General features: G+C 40.5%; 1 long non-coding RNA gene across 5 annotated transcripts in view; it reads right to left on the bottom strand.

Moving 5' to 3' along the window:
• Window positions 1–434: 434 nt before the first annotated feature.
• Window positions 435–15,026, bottom strand: part of LOC147343043 (uncharacterized) — a 268,552-nt gene continuing 253,960 nt past the window's right edge. For 2 of the 5 annotated variants that reach the window (XR_015156903.1, XR_015156896.1), the window contains 2 exons: window positions 1,761–1,813; window positions 439–1,100 (listed from right to left, as the gene is read on the bottom strand). This is a non-coding gene — a long non-coding RNA (uncharacterized LOC147343043). Of the gene's footprint in view, window positions 1,101–1,760; window positions 1,814–15,026 lie in introns of all 5 variants that reach the window. The other 3 variants (XR_015156904.1, XR_015156909.1, XR_015156905.1) reach the window with 3 other exon arrangements.

The following is a 15,026-nucleotide window of genomic DNA, read 5'->3' on the forward strand; positions in this document are numbered from 1 at the left end:
GGCACAAAATGTCAATAATGCCAAGGTTAAGAAGCCCTCCTCTAGGAATAGAGAGGAGAAAGTTAACTTTAGTGGAGGGATCTGGGCAGCTTCTTAAAGATAGGGATATTTGAGTGAGACCATGAAGAGAGAAGTAGAATTTTGACAGACAGGGATTCAGAGAGCAAGGAACTACTCCTGACGTCCTGGCTCGGGCTCTATAGTAAAGCACACGTAGGCAGAGAAGGCCATTCTGTCAAATTGACAGGTAGTAGGTAGCCCATTTCCAGTTCCGAATCCTGACATGGTTTTCATTTCAGTTGATTCTGAGTGCTTTAATGTCCTAATGTGTCACTCAACAAAGCCAAAATTAATTGGGGGAACTGAGGTGCATGACATGATGTTAGAGTTTATGAAGGATACTGTTATTCATAATGAGACATAGTTCATGTCCTCAAAGTGTTAACAATAAAAGAGACATATCTATTCACAAATACATACAGCAAACTTAACTTTATTGAAATAAATAAATTTGTATGACTCTATACTGTTCATTAACACCAATCAATCACCTTAAGGAAATTCTTAAGGGTACTTCAACATGCATGAGATGTGCAGGCAAACTCCTACATGCCTTCCAATGTGCGCGTGTGTGTGTGTGTGTGTGTGTGTGCTCAGTCGCTAAGTCTTATCTGCCTCTGCGACCCTATGGATTGCAGGACACCAGGCCTCGCTGTCCCTCACCATCTCCCAGAGTTTGCCCAAGTTCATTTTCATTGAATTGGTGATGCCATCCAACCATCCCTACCTCTGCCATACTCTTCTCCTTTTGCCTTTACTCTTTCCCAGCATCAGGGAAAGAACAGGAGGGGAGGGAATGGCAAACTACTCCAGTATAAGATCTTGCCTTGAGAACCCCATGAACAGTATTTTTTTAAAGGCATGCATTCCAATATAATTCATTAATTTGGTGTAGTTCTCTCTCTTTAGATGCTCCGTAGTCTGTCTCACAAGGTGGTCACAGGAACTCAGCCCTCCCCGAGTTGAGATCATTCATGAGCTTCCTGTGCTCTGTGGTAGCTTTCATTACCCACGGGCTTTATTATTACTTTTGCACACCCCTGGTGATCAAGAACATAGTACCATTGTTAAATCCAGATAGGAAAAATACAAAAAAGAAAAAGAAAAACACAGTCTCATCTTTGGCACTGAATGTTTGTCAGAGCCATTACTGGGGGAGAAATGAATTCTGTTGCTAACAGCATTTTCATTCTGGATAGCCCTAAACATGAGCAGCTGGGCTGAGATTGCCTTTTCAGAGTTCATGAGGGACTTTTACAGCTGTCACATCTAAGCAAGTCTTAAAAACCGTTTCTCGAAGCCAGACTTATTTGAGGCACGCATCTGGTGACAAATGTTGAAAGAATAACAAAACCCTCTGTACTCTGGGTTTCTTGACCTTCATGTTTATTCATGTTTGTCTTCTTCCCATACTCCAATCTCAAAACCATACCAATGGGCTCCACTTCATGTACGCGGCTGGAGACAAACAACACAGGAGGGGCTACGCTTATCTGCCTGACAAAAATCAACCTATTAGAAAGTTAATATGTCATTTGACCAAAGAATGCAGCAAGCAGATTTGTTCAGCTCTCAGCTGGGCAGTGGGTACTTTTTAATTGAACCAAACCTCAAGCACTATTCATTAAATCCCTTTATAATTAACTCTCTATCAGCCAAGTAAATTATTTTTCATAAACTTAGAAAAGTTCAGAACTTACTTTACAGAAAACGAAGATTTCTTTTACAATCCCAATTTCTTCTCCAGCGCTGCCTAGAAAGAAAACCAGAAGGTTCCCAGAATTTGTGAAAACTCTCTGCTCATGGCCTGGATAGAATTGGCTGGTCAGTGATTCTGTATTATTTCAATGATTCAGTTCAGTTCAGTTCAGTCACTCAGTCATGTCCGACTCTCTGTGACCCCATGGACTGCAGCATGCCAGGCTTTCCTGTCCATCACCAACTCCCAGAGCTTGCTCAAACTTATGTCCATCGTGTCAGTAATGCCATCCAACCATCTCATCCTCTGTCGGTCCCCTTCTCCTCCCACCTTCAATCTTTCCCAGTATCAGGGTCTTTTCAAATGAGTCAGTTCTTCGCATCAGGTGGCCAAAGTATTGGAGTTTCAGCTTTAGCATCAGTCCTTCCAAAGAACACCCAGGACTGATTTCCTTTAGGGTGGACTGGTTGGATCTCCTTGTAGTCCAAGGGACTCTCAAGAGTCTTCTCCAGCACCACAGTTCAAAAGCATCAACTCTTTGGCACTCAACTTTCCTTATAGCCCAACTCTCACATCCACACATGACTACTGGAAAAACCATAGCCTTCATTAGACAGACCTTTGTTGTCAAAGTAATGTCTCTGCTTGTTAATATGCTGTCTAGGTTGGTCATAACTTTTCTTCCAAGGAACAAGCATCTTTTAATTTCATGGCTGCAGCCACCATTTGCCAAAATGGAGCCAAAAAAAATAAAGTCTATCACTGTTTCCATTGTTTCCCCATCTATTTGCCATGAAGTGATGGGACCAGCCCTATCTCTTCCCCAGTGGGGAAACTCAGGCTCATGCAGCCTGGATGCAGAGCCTGGATTCAGGTCACGCGGGTAGCAGGTGACAGGCTGAGACTGGAGGCTTGGGGACTTCATGTGTCAGAGTCTCATTCAAAGCAGTTTTCATTCATGATCTTAGTTTTCTGAATGATTAACTTCACCATAAACAGTAGCCAAAAGGAACTGACCAAGTGCTGAGAGGAGGAGGCAAAGAGAACAGAAATGGGAAGCTCCTTTGAAATCTGCCTTATATATACAGAATTTTAAGACTTCTATTCATTATGTAGGATCAGTCCATTTAGGAAATGATCCTCAGTGTTCTCCAGACTAACTCAACAAGTAAGGGAAGGATTACTACCCTTTGTAATACACCTAAAGGGCAGGAAACCCTCAGGTGCTAAGCCAAGCTTATTTATTAAGGATGCAGAGTAAAGAAAAGAAGTAGCACTGACTGTCTATCCATCCAACAGATGACCCTTTGTCCCAAGATAGTATCATCTTGTGGACTGTGCTGAGGCAGATGTAACCAGCAATATTAAAGAGCCCTTTTGACCCCTGACTTGACCCTAGCTGGGCTCTCTATTAGCATCTACATAAAGGAAGTTAAAAAAGAAAAATGCATGTCCCCTCGATTCCGGCTTGTACCTCAGACTGCAGCCTTTTCTCTGACACCTGTTAAAGGCAGAGTTCTGCCCCTCACTCATCCATCCACTATGTGCAACCACTGCCCACTCCACAACACACACACACATACACACACACACACACACAAAGACACACACTCTCAGGTTACTACATAAGAAACAGGGAATTATTCCTGATGGTTTCAACTACTTTGTTTCACTTAATATTTTTTAAAAGTAACTTTTTTAAGTAAGAGGAAAAAGGAAAGGGGAGAGGGAGGAGGAGAAAGAGAAGGCAAATGGAGGAGAAGAGGAAGAAATAGAAGGAAGAGGAGGAGAAAAAAAAGAAAGCATTGCTGATGAGTAGAAGATTTTCTCTAATTCCAGCCTGTGCTATTTTTTTTTGTTTGTTTGTTTTATTTTTTTTTAATTTTATTTTATTTTTAAACTTTACAATATTGTATTAGTTTTGCCAATATCAAAATGAATCCGCCACAGGTATACCTGTGTTCCCCATTCTGAACCCTCCTCCCTTCCCATACCCTCCCTCTGGGTCGTCCCAGTTCACCAGCTCCAAGCATCCAGTATCGTGCATCGAACCTGGACTGGCGACTCGTTTCATACATGATATTATACATGTTTCAACGCCATTCTCCCAAATCTCCCCACCCTCTCCCTCTCCCACAGAGTCCATAAGACTGATCTATACATCAGTGTCTCTTTTGCTGTCTCGTACACAGGGTTATTGTTACCATCTTTCTAAATTCCATATATATGTGTTAGTATACTGTATTGGTGTTTTTCTTTCTGGCTTACTTCACTCTGTATAATAGGTTCCAGTTTCATCCATCTCATTAGAACTGATTCAAATGTATTCTTTTTAATGGCTGAGTAATAATCCATTGTGTATATGTACCACAGCTTTCTCTCCAGAAAGCAGGAATAGAAGGAACATACCTCAACATAATAAAAGCTATATATGACAAACCCTCAGCAAACATTATCCTCAATGGTGAAAAATTGAAAGCATTTCCCCTAAAGTCAGGAACAACACAAGGGTGCCCACTTTCACCGTTACTTTTCAACATAGTTTTGAAAGTTTTGGCCACAGCAATCAGAGCAGAAAAAGAAATAAAAGGAATCCAAATTGGAAAAGAAGAAGTAAAACTCTGACTATTTGCAGATGACATGATCCTCTACATAGAAAACCCTAAAGACTCCACCAGAAAATTACTAGAACTAATCAATGATTATAGTAAAGTTGCAGGATATAAAATCAACACACAGAAATCCTTTGCATTCCTATACACTAATAATGAGAAAACTGAAAGAGAAATTAAGGAAACAATTCCATTCACCATTGCAACGGAAAGAATATTTTCTTTATTCAATAAATATTTATAGAGCACCTCTTGTTTCAAGGATGGCTCAAAGGCACTCGAGATAAAGCCAACAAAAAAGTCCCCACCCTCAGGGAACTTCTGTTCTTTTAGAGGAAGATAATTAATAATTTTTTAAGTCAAGCTATAATCTAATATCAGGAAGCGATAAGTTTTATAAAAATACAGAGTAAAAAGATATAATATGAGTCTTGGGTTCAGAAAGGGTATTGCTTTACCCAGGATGATGAGAAGGGGCATCTCTGAAGAAGCAACATTGCAGCAGAGTCATGAATGAGGTTCAGGAAACTATAGGGGAAAAGCATTCCAGGCCCAGAGCCTGGGGAAGGGGCTGTCTTGGGGTGATCCTGAGGAGCAGCAGGTTAAAGGTAGTAATGAAGAGAGTGGTTCAAAATGAGGTTGGAGGGATTAAGACTTCATTCCCAATGCAAGGAGGGTGGGTTCATAGATTTCACAAGCTGCAACTAAAGATCACACATGTCACAACTAAAGATCCCACATCCCACAACTAAGACCCAGCAGAGTCAAATAAATAATTTTTTTAAGAAAGAAATGAAGTTAGAAAAGTAAACAGGAACTAAATAAGGAAGGACTTTACAGCACATGATCAACAGAAATGTATTCCAGGTATTGCGGGAAGCCACCTGAAAAGTTTGGGCAGGGGAGAGCCAAGATCAAACTTAATGCGTTAGAGGAATTATTTGGACTGCTGTGTAGACAAGTTCTATGGGCTGGTAACTTAAAAGGAGGGAGAATAATGAGGAGGTTATTGTAGTAGTGCAGGAGTGGGCAAGGGTGGGCAAGAACCAGGGTTAACAAGAGTGGCCACAATGAAAATGATAAAACGTCAAATCTAAAAATGACTCTAGGGAGGCGGTCCTAAGATGGCAGAGGAATGGGATGGGGAGACCACTTTCTCCCCCACAAATTCATGGAAAGAACATTTGGGCGCCGAGCAAATTCCACAGAACAACTTCTGAATGCTGGCAGAGGACATCAGGCACCCAGAAAAGCAGCCTATTGTCTTCGAAAGGAGGTAGGACAAAATATAAAAGATAAAAAGAGACACAAAAGAGATAGGGATGGAGATCCACCCTGGGAAGGAAGTCTTAAAAAAGAGAAGTTTCCAAACACCAGGAAACACTCTCTCTGGTGCGTCTGTGGCAAGCCTTGGAATCTCAGAGGGCAAAATAACCAGGAGGGAAAATAAATAAATAATTAAAACTCACAGATTAGGTGCCTAACAGCAACTCGCAGCAGTGCAACAGCCCAGATGCTCACATCCCCGACTAGCAAGCGGGAGAGGGACAGGGAGGAGCGGGCAGCATTGCTTAGAATAAGGACCTGGCCTGAATGCTCTGAGGGCAATCTGAGGGAATTAGCTTGAGATAGCAACCCAGACTGTGGGATAGCTATCCCGCGATCCCGCGAAAAACCCTAACCACCACCAGGAAGGCTCACAGAACAAAGGACTGAGCAGAGCTAGCCAGCTGCATGAACTGGCCCATCCCCTGCCAGAAACAGGCAGGTGAAGGCAGCCGGAGCCGGAAGGGGGCAATCGTGGCCCCAGAGAGGCATCCTATACCAAACTGTAAGCAGATTTCGTTGCTAACCAAGACTCCTTGGGATTCTGGATGGTCAACATCTGCTGGGAGGGCCGCAGCCAGAGATCAGCTTCCCAGAAGAGACAAAAGGTGCACCCGTTGTACACCCAGAAAACTGAGCAGCTGGGATGGGGGAGGGGATAAGTCGCAGCCTTCAACTGGGGGTGACTACGTGTGCCAAGGAGCTGGTCACCTGAACTGCTCAGACCTAGGACGGGCGCAAAACATAGGCCCAACCAAGTCTGCGCCTTTGTGGAGTACCCAAAAACCTGAACTTGAGCGGCTTAGACCTGGGAAGTGCATGCAAACTAGGGCCTGCATCAGACAGTTCCCGGCAGAGCAACCTAGAGTCTGAGCAGTGTAGACTGGGAAAGCACACATGTCATGAGTGGGGGCAAACCCAGTGTGGCTGAATCATGTGAACACACGCCAGTGATATTTGTTTGCAGTGTTCCTCCCTCCCCAAAGCACGACTGAACAAGCAAGCCTAAAAAAATTGACCACCACCATGCCCTTTGTGTCAGGGCAGAAATTAGACACTGAAGAGACCAACAAACAGAAGAAGCTAAAATAAGCAGAGGGGACAGCTTTGGAAGTGACAGGTGCAATAGACTAAAACCCTGAAGTTAGCGCCGACTACAGAGGAAGGGGCCTATAGACCGTGAGAAGTACAAGCGGGACCAAGGAACTATCTGAAAATGAACTGACCCCACACTATCCGCAACACCTCCAGAGAAAGTCTTAGATATATTTTTACTATTATCATTTTTTAAAATTAAATTTAAAATTTTTATTTTATTTTTTTGTTATTTTTAAGTCCCCATTACTCCTTTAATTTTCATTGTTATAACCTACTATTACCTTGCAAAAAAAAAAAAAAAACAAGAAAGATCCTATTTTTAAAGCAAACTTCATATATAATATATTTTATAATTTCTGTGATTTGTGTTTTTTTATTTGTTTTTTGGGTTTTGTTTTTTGGTGTTTTTTTGTTTGTTTGTTTGTTTTTGTGTTTTGGTGTTTTTTTTAAATATTGTATTTTTGAGAATCTAACCTCTACTCAAGATTTTTTAATCTTTGCTTTTTGGTATTTGTTATCCACTTTGTACCTTTAAGAACCCAATCTTCAGTACCCGTTTTTACATGGGAGCGAGATCACTGGCCTGATTGCTCTCTCCCCCTTTTGACTCTCCTTTTTCTCCACCAGGTCCCCTCTATCTCCCCCCTCCCCCTTTTCTTCTCTACCCAACTCAGTGAATCTCTTTGTGTGTTCTGGGCTGTGGAGAACACTTAGGGAACTGATTACTGGCTGAATCTGTCACGCTCCTTTTGATTCCCCCTTTTATCCTCCTGGCCACCTCTGTCTCCTTCCTCCCTCTTCTCTTCTATGTATAACTCCGTGAACATCTCTGAGGCATCCAGTCTGTGGAGAGCACATAGGGAAGTGATTACTGGCTAGCTTGCTCTCTCCCCTTTTGACTCCCCCTCTTCTCCTCCTGGTCACCTCTATCTCTCTCCTCCTTCTCCTCTTCTCCATGTAACTCTGTGTACCTCTCTGGGTGTCCCTCATGTGGAGAAACTTTTCATCTTTAACCTAGATGTTTTATCATCAGTGCTGTATAGATGGGGAAGTCTTGAGGCTACTGTAAGAATAAGACTGAAAACCAGAGGCAGGAGGCTTAAGTCCAAATCCTGAGAATACCAGAGAACTCCTGAATTCAGGGAACATTAATCAATAGGAGCTCACCAAACACCTCCATACCTACACTGAAACCAAGCACCGCCCAAGGGCCAACAAGACATACCACGCAAATTATCCAGCAACACAGGAACATGATGCTGAGCCTCAATACACAGGCTGACCAAAGTCACACCAAACCCAATGACATCTCAAAACTTATTACTGGATACTTCATTGCACTCCAGAAAGAAGAAATCCTGTCCAACCCACCAGAACACCGACACAAGCTTCCCTAACCAGAAAACCTTGACAAGCCACCCGTCCAACCCCACCCACAGTGTGAAACCTCCACAATAAAGAGGAACCACAAACTGCCAGAATACAGAAAGGCCACCCCAAACACAGCAATATAAACAAGATGAAAAGGCAGAGAAATACTCAGCAGGTAAAGGAACAGGATAAATGCCCACCAAACCAAATTAAGGAGGAAGAGATAGGGAATCTACCTGATAAAGAATTCCAAATAATTACAGTGAAAATGATCCAATATCTTGAAAACAAATTGCAGTTACAGATAAATAGCCTGGAGGCAAGGATCGAGAAGATGCAAGAAAGGTTTAACAAGGACCTAAAAGAAATAAAAAAAGAGTCAATATATAATGACTAATGCAATAAATGGGATCAAAAACACTCTGGAGGGAAGCAACAGTAGAATAATGGAGGCAGAAGACAGGATAAGTGAGATAGAAGATAGAATGGTAGAAATAAATGAAAAAGAGGAAAAAAGAAAAATGAATTAAAAGAAATGAGGACAACCTCAGAGACCTCTGGGACAATGTTAAATGCCCCAACATTCGAATCATAGGTGTCCCAGAAGAAGAAGACAAAAAGAAAGACCATGAGAAAATACTTGAGGAAATAATAGTTGAAAACTTCCCTAAAATGAGGAGGGAAATAATCACCCAGGTCCGAGAAACCCAGAGAGTCCCAAACAGGATAAACCCAAGGTGAAACACCCCAAAACACATATTAATCAAATTAACAAAATCAAACACAAAGAACAAATATTAAAAGCAGCAAGGGAAAAACAACAAATAACACACAAGGGAATTCCCATAAGGATAACAGCTGATCTTTCAATAGAAACTCTTCAAGCCAGGAGGGAATGGCAAGACATACTTAAAGTGATGAAAGAAAATAACCTAAGCCCAGATTACTGTACCCAGCAAGGATCTCATTCAAATATGAAGGAGAAATCAAAAGCTTTACAGACAAGCAAAAGCTGAGAGAATTCAGTACCACCAAACCAACTCTCCAACAAATGCTAAAGGATCTTCTTTAGACAGGAAACACAGAAAGGGTGTATAAACTTGAACCCAAAACAATAAAATAAATGGCAACGGGATCATACTTATCAATAATTACCTTAAATGTAAATGGGTTGAATGCCCAACCAAAAGACAAACACTGGCTGAATGGATACAAAAACAAGACCCCTATATATGTTGTCAACAAGAGACCCATCTCAAAACAAGGGACACATACAGACTGAAAGTGAAGGGCTGGAAAAATATATTCCATGCAAATAGAGATCAAAAGAAAGCAGGAGTAGCAATACTCATAATCAGATAAAATACACTTTAAAACAAAGGCTGTGAAAAGAGACAAAGAAGGACACTACATAATGATCAAAGGATCAATCCAAGAAGAAGATATAACAGTTATAAATATATATGCACCAAACATAGGAGCACCGCAATATGTAAGACAAATGCTGACAAGTATGAAAGGGGAAATTAACAATAACACAATAATAGTGGGACACTTTAATACCCCACTCACACCTATGGATAGATCAACTAAACAGAAAATTAACAAGGAAACACAGACTTTAAATGATACAATAGACCAGTTAGACCTAATTGATATCTATAGGACATTTCACCCCCAAAAAAATGAATTTCACCTTTTTCTCAAGCACACACGGAACCTTCTCCAGGATAGATCACATCCTGGGCCATAAATCTAGCCTTGATAAATTCAAAAAAATTGAAATCATTCCAAGCATCTTTTCTGACCATAACGCAGTAAGATTAGATGTCAATTACAGGAGAAAAACTATTAAAAATCCCAGCATATGGAGGCTGAAAAACACGCTGCTGAATAACCAACAAACCACAGAAGAAATCAAAAAAGAAATCAAAATATGCATAGAAACGAATGAAAATGAAGATACAACAACCCAAAACCTATGGGACACTGTAAAAACAGTACTAAGGGGAAGGTTCATAGAAATACAGGCTTACCTCAAGAAACAAGAAAAAAAGTCAAATAAATAACCTAATTCTATCTTGCCTGGAAAATCCCATGGATGGAGGAGCCTGGTGGGCTACAGTCCATGGGGTTGCTAAGGGTTGGACACAACTGAGCGACTGCACTTTCATTTTTCACTCTCATGCATTGGAGAAGGAAATGGCAACCCACTCTAGTGTTCTTGCCTTGAGAATCCCAGGGACGGGGGAGCCTGGTGGGCTGCCGTCTATGGGGTCGCACAGAGTCGGACACGACTGACGCGACTTAGCAGCAGCATACCTAAAGCAACTTGGAAAGGAAGAAATTATGAACCCCAGGGTTAGTAGAAGGAAAGAAATATTAAAAAGTAGGGCAGAAATAAATGCAAAAGAAACAAAAGAGATCATAGCAAAAACAACAAAACCAAAAGCTGGTTCTTTGAGAAGATAAATAAAATTGACAAACCATTAGCCAGACTTATCAAGAAACAAAGGGAGAAAAATCAAATCAACAAAATTAGAAAGGAAAATGGAGAGATAACAACAGACAACACAGAAATACAAAGGATCATAAGAGACTATTGCCAGCAACTATATGCAAATAAAATGAACAACTTGGAAGAAATGGACAAATTCTTAGAAAAGTACAACTTTCCAAAATTGAACCAGGAAGGAATAGAAAATCTTAACAGACCCATCACAAGCACGGAAATTGAAACTGTAATCAGAAATCTTCCAACAAACAAAAGCCCAGGTCCAGATGGCTTCACAGCTGAATTCTACCAAAAATTTAGAGAAGTCCTATCCTTCTCAAACTCTTCCAGAAAATTGCAGAGGACGGTAAACTTCCAAACTCATTCTATGAGGCCACCATCACCCTAATACCAAAACCTGACAGAGATGCCACAAAAAAAGAAAACTACAGGCCAATATCATTGATGAACATAGATGCAAAAATCCTTAACAAAATTCTAGCAAACAGAATCCAACAACATATTAAAAAGATCATACATCATGACCAAGTGGGCTTTATCCCAGGGATGCAAGGATTCTTCAATATCTGCAAATCAATCAATGTAATACACCACATTAACAAATTGAAAAATAAAAACCATATGATTATCTCAATAGATGCAGAGAAAGCCTTTGACAAAATTCAACATCCATTTATGATAAAAAAAAAAAAAAACAACCTCCAGAAAGCAGGCATAGAAGGAACATACCTCAACATAATAAAAGCTATATATGACAAACCCTCAGCAAACATTATCCTCAATGGTGAAAAATTGAAAGCATTTCCCCTAAAGTCAGGAACAACACAAGGGTGCCCACTCTCACCAATACTATTCAACATAGTTTTGGAAGTTTTGGCTACAGCAGTCAGAGCAGAAAGAAAAATAAAAGGAATTCAGATTGGAAAAGAAGTAAAACTCTCACTGTTTGCAGATGACATGATCCTCTACATAGAAAACCCTAAAGACTCCATCAGAAAATTACTAGAGCTAATCAATGAATATAATAAAGTTGCAGGATATAAAATTAACACACAAAAATCCCTTGCATTCCTATACACTAACAATGAGAAAACAGAAAGAGAAATTAAGGAAGCAATTCCATTCACCATTGCAATGAAAAGAATAAAATACTTAGGAATATATCTACCTAAAGAAACAAAAGACCTATATATAGAAAACTATAAAACACTGGTGAAAGAAATTAAAGAGGACACAAATAGATGGAAAAATATAACGTGCTCATGGATCAGAAGAATCAATATAATGAAAATGAATATAGTACCCAAAGCAATCTATAGATTCAATGCAGTCCCTATCAAGCTACCAACGGTATTTTTCGAGAACTAGAATAAATAATTTCACAATTTGTATGGAAATACAAAAAACCTTGAATAGCCAAAGCAATCTTGAGAAAGAAGAATGGAACTGGAGGAATCAACCTGCCTGACCAGTCTCTACTACAAAGCCACAGTCATCAAGACAGTATGGTACTGGCACAAAGACAGAAATACAGATCAGTGGAACAAAATAGAAAGCCCAGAGATAAATCCACACACCTATGGCCACTATATCTTTGACAAAAGAGGAAAGAATATACAATGGAGAAAAGACAAACTCTTTAACAACTGGTGGTGGGAAAACTGGTCAACCACTTGTAAAAGAATGAAACTAGAACACTTTCTAACACCATACACAAAAATAAACTCAAAATGGATTAAAGATCTAAACATAAGACCAGAAACTATAAAACTCTTAGAGGAGAACATAGGCAAAACACTCTCCGACATACATCACAGCAGGATCCTCCTTGGCCCACCTCCCAGAATATTGGAAATAAAAGCAAAAATAAACAAATGGGACCTAATTAAAATTAAAAGCGTCTGCACAACAAAGGAACCTATAAGCAAGGTGAAAAGACAGCCTTCAGAATGGGAGAAAATAATAGCAAATGAAGCAATGGACAAAGAATTAATCTCAAAAATATACAAGCAACTCCTGCATCTCAATTCCAGAAAAATAAAAGACCCAATCAAAAAGCAGACCAAAGAACTAAACAGGCATTTCTCCAAAAACATACAGATGGCTAACAAACACATGAAAAGATGCTCAACATCACTCATTATCAGAGAAATGCAAATCAAAACAACAATGAGGTACCATTTCACGCCAGTCAGAATGGCTACTATTCAAAAGTCTACAAGCAATAAATGCTGGAGAGGGTGTGGAGAAAAGGGAACAATCTTACACTGTTGGTGGGAATGCAAACAAGTACAGCCACTATGGAGAACAGTGTGGCTGCTGCTGCTGCTGCTGCTGCTGCTAAGTCACTTCAGTTGTGTCCGACTCTGTGCGACCCCATAGACGGCAGCCCACCAGGCTTCCCCATCCCTGGGATTCTCCAGGCAAGAACACTGGAGTGGGTTGCCATTTCCTTCTCCAATGCATGAAAGTGAAAAGTGAAAGGGAAGTCGCTCAGTCATCTCCGACTCTTAGCGACCCTATGGACTGCAGCCTACCAGGCTCCTCCATCCATGGGGTTTTCCAGGCAAGAGTGCTGGAGTGGGGTGCCATTGCCTTCTCCAGAACAGTGTGGAGATTCCTTAAAAAACTGGAAATAGAACTGCCATGTGACCCAGCAATCCCACTGCTGGGCATACACACCGAGGAAACCAGAATCAAAAGAGACACGTGTACCTCAATGTTCATCACAGCACTGTTTACAATAGCCAGGACATGGAAGCAACCTAGACATCCATCAGTAGATGAATGGATAAGAAATCTGTGGTACATATACACAATGGAATATTAATCAGCCATTAAAAAGAATACATTTGAATCAGTTCTAATGAGGTGGATGAAACTGGAGCCTATTATACAGAGTGAAGTAAGCAGAAAGAAAAACACCAATATAGTATACTAATGGATATATATGGAATTTAGAAAGAAGGTAACAATAACCCTGTATGCAAGACAGCAAAAGAGACACAGATGTATTGAACAGTCTTTTGGACTCTGTGGGAGAGGGCGAGGGTGGGATGATATGGGAAAATGGCATTGAAATATGTAAAATATCATATGTGAAACAAATCACCAGTCCAGGTTTGATGCATGATATAGGGTGCTCGGGGCTGGTGCACTGGGATGACCCAGAGGGATGGGATGTGGAGGGAGGTGGGAGGGAGGCTCAGGATGGGGAACACATGTACACTCATGGTGGATTCAAATCAATGTATGGCAACACCAATACAATATTGTAAAGTAAAAAAATTAATTAAATTTAAACATAAATAAATAAAAATAAAAATGACTCTAAATTATTTGACCTGGTAAATGGTTCTGCCATTGACTACTAGAGAGTGAATAAAGAGAGCAAGTTTGGATGGAAAAAATATGAATTCTTTCTGGAACATGTTAGGCTTGAAATGCCCATTGAATTTTAAGAGATGTACAGGTAAGAGTTGGGTATACCAATCTAGAGGTGAAGAGTGACATGGGGGCTCTAAATATAAATCTGAGTCATCTAAGAAACAGGATTTAGGAGCATGGGTCCAGAATACAGGTAGAGAGAGAAGAGTGTCAACTACAAATTGGCACTTGCCATGGGCACTTGCCATCTACCTCCACAAGGATTAAAGCACGTACTACTGCAGCTGCTGCAGCAAAAGTCCAAGAATGAAGCCTGGATGTTCCATTATTTAGAGCAAAATGATAAGGAGCCAGGAAAGCAGACAGAGAGGCCACAGTCAGTAAATGTGTTCTAGAAGCAAGTGAAGAAGAGATTTCCTCAAAGAGGATGTGATTAAGTGAGTCAATGCCACTAAAAAGAAAAGTACAGGACTGGGAATTGGCCCTTGTGTTTAGCTATAGAGTAGTCACTGAGTCGGGTCTTGACTTGTGTTTTTTCAATGGAGTGGTGATACATACAAGCCTGTTGTGACAGTTTGAGACAGAATGAGAAAAAAGTAAACAATTAGTAAGGACAATTCTTCTGAGATTTCCTGTAAACAAGACCAAAGATATTGAATCATAATTAGATTGGAAGGTAGAGTCAAGGAAGCTTTTTCCTTATGGAAATTACACTGTATTTGTGCTGATACAATGATCCCGTAGAGAGAGAAATGGTGCTGATATAGAAAAAAAGAGGATAAATTTAAGAAACAAAGCTCTTAGAAAGCTAAAGAGATTAGGTGTCCAGTGTACAGGTAGAAGGGCTGATTTTAGCCAGTAGTCCACTGGGCATCCAGAGATGGAAGGGAGCCAGAGTACCTGGGCACAAATCCAGGTAGGTTAGAAGACTCCATATGGAAAGATGAGCTGTTTTTTT

The sequence above is a fragment of the Bos grunniens genome, chromosome 28 (genome assembly GCF_055505025.1).
Source record: "Bos grunniens cultivar Pamir isolate PY7600 chromosome 28, Bosgru_T2T1.0, whole genome shotgun sequence".
NCBI classification, from domain to species: Eukaryota; Metazoa; Chordata; class Mammalia; order Artiodactyla; family Bovidae; genus Bos; species Bos grunniens.